Genomic DNA, 10,853 nt, shown 5'->3' with positions numbered 1-10,853 from the left:
TTACCTTCAGCTACATTTGGTGAATTGAACACTGATTGTAAATAAATGAATATCAAAAGGACTTGAGTTTTATGATAATTAATCCAGTCTGACATTCTTGTTGGTTAATATTTTGAAGAGAACTTGTCTTCAGAACTCCAGCTGTGCTCTGATTTCATTCACAACTGGATTTGGTTGGACTGCAGATCTTAAGTCTGTTCTGTTGTTTCCCGGATTGTGTTACTCTGTCTATCACTTGCTGCTTATGCTGTTTGGCACACAAGTAGTTCTCTTTGAGAACTTCATCAGGTTAACACCTCATTTTTAGGTATTCATGCTGTTGTGACTGACATGCCCTCCTGAATTCTCTCAGTTGAAGGAGGATTGATAATCTGGGTTGATGGTAAGAGGTAAATTGGGGGATATTCTTGGCCGTGATTCTATAAGTTTTGTTGGAGTACAATTCTACTGCTGTTGTTGGAAAGAAAGAGCTAAACTCTTACACTGTTGGCCCCATATACTACATGCAGTATCATGAACACTGATAGGCCAAGACATGAAATACGAGCAATACTGTACAATGAGCAGGATCACAACTGCAGTAAGGGGGGTTTAAGATCCAACTTGACATAGGACTAGGGAAAGAAGCAGCCGATCAGATTGTCTCATTCATAATCATAAAGAGACTCTATGAGATTATTGTACTGTTGGAGGTGAGGATGGAGGAGGTTGGGGAGATGGAGAGTCCTTCTACAAAAACTAATCTGCCTGAGAGTTGTGAGATAGAATTGATTGCCATGCATTTAACAGAAAGCTAATTGAAACTGGTTTTAACCCCAAAGGATAACAAGTATGATGGTGCTTCCTATCATCATCAGAAACAAACCCCAGAATACATGGTTCGGAGATGGACGTCAATAGCCAATCAACATCCAACTCCTGCAATCATTGAGTAAACGTATGTGTGATTACCCAGTTCTGATGAACCAGAAAATTGCTGTTCACTGAGCAGATGGACAGCGATGTGGGGAAGTATTGGCCGATTGGTATTGTCGCAAGACAGTTAATCTAAAACCCCAGATAGTGTTCTGAAGACCTGGGTTCAAAGCCTGCTGCAGCAGATCGGGGGATTTGAATTCAATAAAAAAAAACTTGTGAATTTAGAGTCTAATGATAACCATTAATCGATTGTCAGAAAAAAACCATCTGGTTCATTAATGCCCTTTCAGGTAGGAAGCTGCCATCCTTACCTGGTCTGGCCAACATTGTGACTTCAAACCGACAGCAATGTGGTTGACTCTTACCTACCCCCTGGGCAATTAGGGATAGGCAGTAAATGCTACAGGGCCAGCGACACCCTCATCCCGTGAATGAATAAAGGAAAATAAAAATCTGTACCCAGTGTGAATCTGTGCATGTTCAACAATGTTGTGAACATTTCCAAAGCTATGTGCACAATTTTGTGAGCTGCCAAAACCATTGTTCATTACTTGGCGTGAAAAAGAGAAAAAAATCATTGAACTGTGGCGTGGCGATCAGTAAATTGACGGGTGTCTCAGCAGGATGGATGCCATCCACACACACCCCACCCACACACACAGCAGGTGAACAGCTCCCCAGTTTGACTGGTTTGGCCAGTTTCCAGGTGGGATGGGTAAATAATTCCCTTCTGGCATTCCCCACATTTCCAGAGTCGGTCCCTAGTGTGGCTGCACTGGTGTTTTGCCATTTCAGATAAATGCTCGCAGACTGTTAAACACACCGTTAGCCTGCCCCCCCAACCCCCACAACACCCCCAAAGAACCCAGTATAAAACAGTAAACATTATCTCCTGCTGTGGATGGACAGCCTGTGTTGGTCTGAGTGGGAACACTGAGCAGATTTACCTAAATGACAACTTAATCGGCGACCAGAGCAAGTTAAGGAAGTCCAAATAAAATGCATTATAGCACAGAAAGTGGCCCATCAAATCCAAGCTGGCTCTCTGTAGCAGAATCCAATATTCTCATTCCCATACATACCCCATAATCTGCAAGTTTATTTCCCTCAGAACTGATCTAATTGTTTTTATCAATCATTGATCCTCTCTAATTGCACCATCATAATAGGCAACATGTTCTGCATTTTTCCAGCCAATACAGTCAACAGAAACACTTGCTCATCTCCCGCTGTCTCAAAACCTTACATCTGACCTTAACCCTTGTGCCATCACCTATCGAATACACATATTTTTGTCTGCTAAATCTAGGTTTGTTATTATCTTATACAGCTCTATCAAAAATATATCCAACTTCTTCACTTCAAAGAAAATCGCAATTTCTTCAAATCAATCCAGTGACTGCATTTTCTTCATCTGTGACCACTCCAGTAAGTATGTATGCCACAGTCTGAAGATCTCTCATATCCTTCATTGTTGAGGCCTATTTTGTTCCACAAATGGGCGGCACGGTGGTACAGCAGTTAGCACTGCTACCTCACAGCGCCAGAGACTCGGGTTCAATTCCCGCCTCAGGCGACTGACTGTGTAGAGTTTGCACATTCTCCCCGTGTCTGCGCGGGCCCCCTTTGGGTGCTCCGGTTTCCTCCCACAGTCACAAAGATGTGCAGGTCAGGTGAATTGGCCATGCTAAATTGCCCGTATTGTTAGGTAAGGCGTAAATGTAGCGGTATGGGTGGGTTGCACTTCGGCGGGTCGGTGTGGACATGTTGGGCCGAAGGTCCTGTTTCCACATTGTAAACTAATCTAATCTAAAAAATCCAGACGATGCAAGTTTTCTGCACAACAGCAGTAGCTTAATTATTGGACAGCCGGCGAGAGTTTCAAAGCATCTCTAAAGTAGCCAAGTGTCTACTTGTAGAAACTCTTCTTCACGAATCTCTGCCTTACCCACAGAGACAGTATATTTAATAGGAATTAAACAAAGCATAGCAGTCACATGGGCGATTGTCAACAGATAGTTTAAAGTAGGTAATTTTGACCTTACAAAGCTTGATGAATGACAATGTCCTGTGATAACGTGTGAATGGATTACAGAAATTGATTATCATGTTGTTCATGATTATGTGTTGATGGGAAGAGATTAAGGCAGAAGGGTTCTTCCTTCAGTAAATGGGGGATTCACTTACCTATGCTCATATGGAGGGGAAGTAAGATAATGGGAGTGGGAGGCAGTTTAGCAGGGTTGGGCACAGGGCTCTCAGTCTTGTCTGGAAATGGCAAATTCCTCTGTCTGGGGTTACAGGGAAATCCATACGTGTGGCTGTAAGAGGTTCTATTTTGAGATACTGTCAGCCTCCCCCCTTCTGAGGTGTTCTGTCTGTATTCTAAGAGTACAGGCCTTCAGCTGATGAAATAAGGCCTTTGGCAGGGGACTGTTTAACCCTTGAGTCCCCATGCTGTCTTGAAAGAGAAGCAAAAGGTATGGAACTGGTCCCTCTATGGTATTTTAACTTCCTCATTCTGACCAGGAATCTGTTTTTCAGAATTGAATGCAATGATTGACTGTGACCTAACTAGAGCTTTGTCAAGTGTCAGCATCTTTTCTGTGAGTTTGTTATCATTCCCCCATTAATGAAGCCCAGCATTACATTTGTTTTACTCAAAACACTTTTTGTTTTCTCTCCTTTACTGATTTATACACATTGTTCCCCATTCCTGATGTCCTGCTATCTGTGTCTGTGCCACTCAAATATATGTTCCCTTTCTATATTGCATCTCTCAAAATGCATCAACTTACTGTGTGTTCTAAAGAAGAGACATATTCCACTCAACATATTATTTCTCACTCCACACATTCTACCTCCTGGAAAACAGAACAGGACAGCACCGGAATAATCGGCCCACCATGTTTGAGTGGACCATGATGCTATACCAAACTAATTCCACCTGCCTGGACATGATCCATATCACTGCCAATCCCTTACTGCTTATGTGACTGCCCAAATGCCTCTTAAGCATTGTGATTGTTTCTGCTTTTACTACCTCCCAGGAGAGTACATTCTCGTCATCTACCACCTTTTGCGTAAGAAACTTGCCTGACATAATTCTCTTTAAACATTCACATGTTGTTGGAAATGCTCAGCAGGTCTTGCAGCATCTGAGAAAATACAAATCTGTTAATGTTTCGGGTCCTGCATCAGAAACGTGAACTCTGATTTCTCTTCACAGATGCTTCCAGACTTGTTGAGCATTTCCAGAAACCTCTGTTTTTGTTTCTGATTGACAGCATCTGTTGTTCTCTCGGTTTTTATTTTCTTTAAATTTCCCCCGTCCCCTGAAATCTATGGCCTCTAAAATTTGTCATTTCTACCTGGGAAAATAAATCAGATTATAGAACATAGAACGTAGAACAATACAGTGCAGAACAGGCCCTTCGGCCCTCAATATTGCGCCGACCTGTGAAATTTTCTCAACTCGTCCCCTTACACTATCCTAAAATCATCCATGAGCTTATCTAAGGATTGTTTAAAACTCCCTAATGTGGCTGAGTTGACTACCTTAACTGGTAGGGCATTCCACACACTTACCACTCTCTCTGTGTAAAGAATTTGCCTCTGACATCTGTCTTAAATCTATCACCCCTCAATTTGTAGTTGTGCCCTCTCGTACAAGCTGTCGTCATCATCCTAAGAAAAAGATTTTCACTGTCTACCATATCTAATCCTCTGATCATCGTGTATGTCTCTATCAAATCCCCCCTTAGCCGTTTTCTTTCCAATGAGAACAGATCCAAGTCTCTCAGCCTATCCTCATAAGACCTTCCCTCCACACCAGGCACCATCCCGATAAATCTCCTCTGCACATTTTCCAATGCTTCCACATCCTTTTTGTAATGGGGCGACCAGAACTGTACACAATATTAAAACTGTGGCCGCACCAGCATTTTGTATAGTTGCAGCATGATATTGCGGTTCTAGAACTCAATCTCTCTACCAATGAAACCTAACACGCCGTATGCCGCTTTAACAGCACTATCCATCTGGGTGGCAACTTTCAGGGATCTATGTACATGGACTCCAACATCCCTCTGCACACCCGCACTACCAAGAATCTTTCCATTGACCCAGTACTCTGCCTTCCTGTTGTTCTTCCCAAAGTGCATCACCTCACATTTAGCTGCATTGAACTCCACTTGCACCTCTCAGCCCAATTCTACAGTTTATCTAAATCACCCTGCAACCCGTAACACTCTTCCAAACTGTCTACTACTCCAGAGACTTTAGTGTCATCTGCAAATTTACTAATCCATCCACCTATGCCTGCGTCTAAGTCATTTATCAAAATGACAAACAGCAGTGGTTCCAAAACAGATCTTTGTGGAACACCACAAGTAACTGGGCTCCAGATTGAATATTTTCCATCTACCACCATTCGCTGCCTTCTTTCAGAAATTTCTCATCCATACTGTTAAATCACCCTCAACTCCGTGTCTCTGCATTTTCTCCATCGGCCTACCATGTCGAACCTTATCAAAGGCTTTACTGAAGTCCATGTATACCAAGTCAATTGCCCTAGTCTCATCTAGATGCTTGGTCACCTTCTCAAAAAACTCAATGAGGTTTGTGAAACACGACCTGCCCTTGACGAAACTATGTTGACTATCTATAATCAAATTGTTGCTTGTTGATGATTACCTCTTATAATCCTTTCCATAACCTTTCCTACAATAGAAATAAGGCTCACTGGTCCATAATAACCTGGGTCATCTCTGCTGCCCTTCTTGAACAAGGGCACAACTTTTTGAATCCTCCAGTCCTTGAGAACTAAACCCATAGACAATGGTGACTCAAATATTAAAGCCAAAGTCTCAGCTATCTCCTCCCTAGCTTCCCAAAGAATCCACGGATAAACCCCATCTGGCCTGAGGGCTTGTCTACTTTGACTCCTTCTAGAATTGATAACACCTGTGCGTAACTAACCTCAATCATTTCTAATCTAATATCTCGTACCACATTTTTATCCTCTACATTATTCTCCTTTTCCTGTGTAAACACCGATGAGAAATCTTCATTTAGCACTTCTGCGCTCTCTGCAGGGTCCACACTCAACTTCCCACTTCTGTCTTTGATTAGCCCTATTCCTACCTTAATCATCCTTTTATTCTTCACATACCTACAGAAAATTTCAGGGTTATCCTTTATTCTGTTTGCTAAAGACTGTTCGTGTCCTCCCTTTGTTTTTCGTAACTGTCTTTTTAAATCCTTCCTAGCTGATCTATAACTCTCTATTGCTTCAGCTGTACCATTTTGCCTCATCAACACATAAGCCTCTTTGTTCTCCTTAACAAGAGATGCAATTTCTGTAGGAAACCATGGTTTACAAACTCTGTCTGTGCCAGTTGGTTCACCCCATTTTCCAAAGAGAACAATTCAAGATTTTCCAACCTCTCCCAATCCAGACAACATCCTGGCAAATCTGTTTCCACCTTCCCAAAAGCCTTCACATTTTACCTGTAATGTGGTGATCAAAACGGCACACAATAACCCAAAGGTGGCGTGATTATAGTTTTATATTCACTCCCCTGACAAAAGAAGCCAAGCCTGCCATTCACCTCCTTCACCACTTTCAGGGACCTTTCAGCTTGCAGCTGAAGATCCCTCTGTATATCAGTGATGCTCAGGGCCCTTCCGTTTATTGTATACATTCCTCTTGCTATGTGTCTTCCAAAACGCATCACCTCACACTTGTCTGAGTTAAAATATATCTGCAATTTCTCCACAAAACTTTCTGACTCATCTCTTTCTTGCTGTATCCTGTCATCATTCTTCACGATTCACAACTTCAACAGTTTGTGCTATCTACAAACTTGCTAATTGAGTCGTTTGCATTTTCAAACTTTTCATTTATATACATTACAAATAACAGATGTCTCAGTTCTGATTCTTGTGGAACAGCACTAGCCATAGACCTCCAGCCAGCAACATGCCACTACACAAGTGTTGCTGGAGGAAATATCAAAAAGGAGCCTTGAGTTCTGCGTTGAGCAGCATGACCAACGTTTATTCAGAGCTCCTTACTAATACATAATGGGAGAGGTCCCTCTCTGGGTCCCCCAGATAAGTCCAGCATTTTGATGTGTTCACTTCATATGTTCCAGTAATATTTTCCCCCTGACCTGAACTCCATGGTTTGGAATGTCAGCTCGGATATTTCTGTGTTCCCTTTCACAGTCTCGGATTCTCTCAGCTCATGCAGCTGCTTTGCCTGTTCTTTCACAAATGGTTTAACCCTATCCTTGTCATTGCACATCTCCAGCCTCCCACTACCACATGTCTCTGGCCCTCTCACTACCATACCCTGTGGCATCTGCATTGTCCATACAGTCACTAGTTCAAAGGGGGACAGCCCCGTCCCCTTTGCTGGGGTTGTCCTCAGTTTCATTAAGCTGGTGGGGATTACCCTAACCCATCGCTGTCAAGTCTCTGAGAGAGCCTTAGTCAGACTAGCTTTCAGTGCCTGCGTCATTCTTTCTACCGTCCCAGAGCTCTGTGGGTGGTATGGGGGGTGGGATTTCTGTTCAGTACCAAACAGGGCACATAGATCTTTAGCTATGTTCCCTATAACATTTGTCTCTTGGTCAGAATCTGCAGGGGAATGCTTCCATCCACTGAGTAAACCTATTAATTAAAACCCAGTAGGGCTTCCTTCCCTGGGATTGGGATGGGTGTGTGTGTAAAATCCACCTGTAACTGTTCCCATGGACCCCTGGGTCCCTGCTGCTGCCTCCATTTTATCCTGATTGCTTTCCCTGACTCATACTGTGAACAGACTACACACCTTCGACAAAACCTTGCTGTATTTCTCCCTGTTCCAGGCAAGGATTGGAGTGGATCAGCCCATTACATGTTTTTAATAATGTTTGTCTTATACAGTGTAGGGGCACTGCTGGATCATCCAGACTCTGTCGTGTCCTATTACTGCCCCACCCTTTTCCAATTCCTGTTTCTCCTGTTGTGGGACTGTTTCTGGGAATATCTTTTAACCTCCTCTCTCACTTCTGTAGCTACACCCATTGCCATCTCCTCAAATGTCTGCACTGTTTCAGTCAGTATTTCACTTATAAGATTATTAAAGGATTGGACACTCTGGAGACAGGAAGCATGATTCCGCTGATGGGTGAGTCCTGAACCAGAGGACACAGTTTAAAAATAACGTTTAGGCCACTTAGAACAGAGTTGAGGAGAAACTCCTTCTCCCAGAGAGTGGTGGGTGTATGGAATGCACTGCCCAAGAAGGCTGTGGGGGCCAGGTCTCTGGATACATTCAAGAAAGAGATGGATAGAGCTATTAAGGATAGTGGGATCAAGGGTTATGGTGATGAGGCAGGAACAGGATACTGATTGAGGATGATCAGCCATGATCATAATGATTGGTGGTGCTGGCTCGAAGGGCAGAAGGGCCTACTCCTGCGCCTATTGTCTATTCACCTGCCTTACCCATATACTCACTGCCCTGATGGTGTGAGGTTTCTACTTTCCTGTGAGCTATAATCTTCATTACTGCTGCTTCACTGGTAAGGTTAGCTGCTTCCACAAACTCTCTGACCTGTTCTTCATGCTCTATGTGGCCCCCAGACAAGGTGATGTACCCTCACTGAGCCCATGCCATCACTTGGTCATGAACTATACCAAAGACATGCTGTCTGTCTGTGTCTATGCTGACTCCCTGACCCCTGGCTAATGTCCCTGCTTCTGTCAGGGCTCGTGATAGTTCTGCCATTTCTGGGTAATTCTCCACAAAAGTCCTCCAATAATTAAACAATCCTAAAGTTTGCCTTATCCCGTTCACGGTTTGCAGGTGGATAGTTTTGAAATCATGGTCTTTCGTTCCACTGGGATTGTCCCCCTCCTTTGCTGATTTGATTTCCCTGATGTGATGTCCCAGGTACATCTCTCCCTAACTTCCCACGCTCTCTGGGTTAATTTTAAGCCCGGCCTGCCTGACCTGACCCAACGAAATGTGTAATATGTGTATTTTCTCTCCAACTGACATATTGAGGTGTTGGTAAGATTAAATTGACGAACTCCATCAGCCATGTATCGGAGGGATATACTGGAATATTATGGGATCCCAGAGGTAACTGGATCCAGGTCTACTGCTTTCCTCAGACAGTAAACACTAGCTTATTCTGCCGTTCCAGGTCCACAGGATCCCATTCACAATATCAAGGGCTGAGTCTGTATCCTGTTGCAATTTTAATCCATTAAATACAGTGGTGTGGTTCACTACTGTAGGATACTCTTTAGTGGCGGATTTGCCGAGGGAGATATAATCAATAGTGAGGTGGGATGAGCCTTTCGGCTTCTGTTAGTTAGTCTGGGATACTGTTGATGAGAAAGTTGAGCAATGTAAGAGTCGATTATCTTTGATAATAAAAAGAGGCAGAGATTGCAGCTCCGATATCCACAGGCATCCACCCTCACTACTACTGATGCTCAGTAGCAGCAGTGCCAATCAAGCAGGCTGCTTTATTCCAGATGGTATCAAGTTTCTTGAGTGTTGTTAGGGCTGCACTCATCCAGCCAAGTGGGGAGTATTACATCACACTCCTGACTTGTGCCTGTTAGCGTTTGGACAGGATTTCAGGAGCCAGGAGTTGCATTACTCTTGTAGCCACAGTGTTTATGTGGTGAGACCAATTCAGTTCCTGATCAATGATTATCCACAGGATAATGTTGATAGTGGGTGTTCAGTCATGGTAACATCATCGAATGTCAAGGGATGGTGGTTAGGTTATGTGTTATACATGATAGCCTGCATTTGTGTGGCATGTATGTTACTTGCCTCCTGTAAGCCCAAGCCTGGATATTGTCCAGATATTTTTGTAGTTGGACTTGGACTGCTTCAGTACCTGAGGAGTCAATTATTTATTAACATTAAATAGTCTTGAGATTATGCAAATTCCTTTTTCTATAAAATGTCATGGACTGTATCTTGTGGTCACTCTCATATTCACTTTCACTATCTTTTTATTTTCTTCTTAATTCTGACACAAATATTTGAACATCGATCAGAATAAAATTACGTAAATTAAAAACACATGTTTCTGCAAGTAAACTAATTGAATGAAAACATTACTTCTGCATTGTCTGCATTTTGACAAAAAATAAATTCTTTTCAATAACTATTGAATGGCTCATTTATTGTCCTCATCCCATAAATCTAGGTATTGTTCATGATATAGAAGTTGGTATCAGCATTGACATTAGCAAATTTGCTGATGATACAAAGCTAGGTGGCAGGGTGAAATGTGATGAGGATGTTAGGAAATTGTAGGGTGACCTGGACAAGTTTGGTGAGTGGGCAGATGCATGGCAGATGCAGTTTAATGTGGATAAATATATGGTTATCCACTTTGGTGGCAAGAACAGGAAGGCAGATTACTACCTCAATGAAATCAATTTAGGTAAAGGGGCAGTACAGAAAGATCTGGGTGTTCTTGTACACTAGTCAATGAAGGCAAGCATGCAAGTACAGCAGGTAGTGAAGAAGGCTAGTAACATGCTGGCCTTCATAACAAGAGGAATTGAGTATAGAAGCGAAGAGGTGCTGCTGCAGCTGTATAGGGCCCTGGTGAGACCACAGCTGGAGGACTGCGTGCAGTTCTGGTCTCCAAATCTGAGGAAAGACATTCTGGCTATTGTGGGAGTGCAGCGTAGGTTCACGAGGTTAATTCCTGGAATGGCGAGATTACCTTACACTGAAAGACTGAAACGACTGGGCTTGTACACCCTTGAGTTTAGAAGACTGAGTGGGGATCTGATTGAGACGTATAAGATTATGAATGGATTGGACACTCTGGCAGCAGGAAACAAGTTTCCGCTGATGGGTGAGTGCCGAACCAGAGGACATAGCTTAAACATATGGGGTAGAC

At 43.0% G+C, this 10,853-nt stretch overlaps 1 long non-coding RNA gene across 3 annotated transcripts in view; it reads left to right on the top strand.

The window, feature by feature from the left end:
* The window catches only part of LOC148135820 (uncharacterized), a 78,674-nt gene that overhangs the window by 51,668 nt on the left and 16,153 nt on the right, over positions 1-10,853 (top strand). For all 3 annotated transcript variants that reach the window (XR_015754959.1, XR_015754962.1, XR_015754958.1), the window contains one exon: positions 2,249-2,346. This is a non-coding gene — a long non-coding RNA (uncharacterized LOC148135820). The remainder of the gene's footprint in view (positions 1-2,248; positions 2,347-10,853) is intronic.

The sequence above is a fragment of the Chiloscyllium plagiosum genome, unplaced genomic scaffold (genome assembly GCF_037043375.1).
Source record: "Chiloscyllium plagiosum isolate Xiang-an unplaced genomic scaffold, Cpla_swu_hap1 HiC_scaffold_48, whole genome shotgun sequence".
In the NCBI taxonomy this organism is placed as follows: domain Eukaryota; kingdom Metazoa; phylum Chordata; class Chondrichthyes; order Orectolobiformes; family Hemiscylliidae; genus Chiloscyllium; species Chiloscyllium plagiosum.
This window is presented reverse-complemented; position numbering and strand designations above follow the sequence as displayed.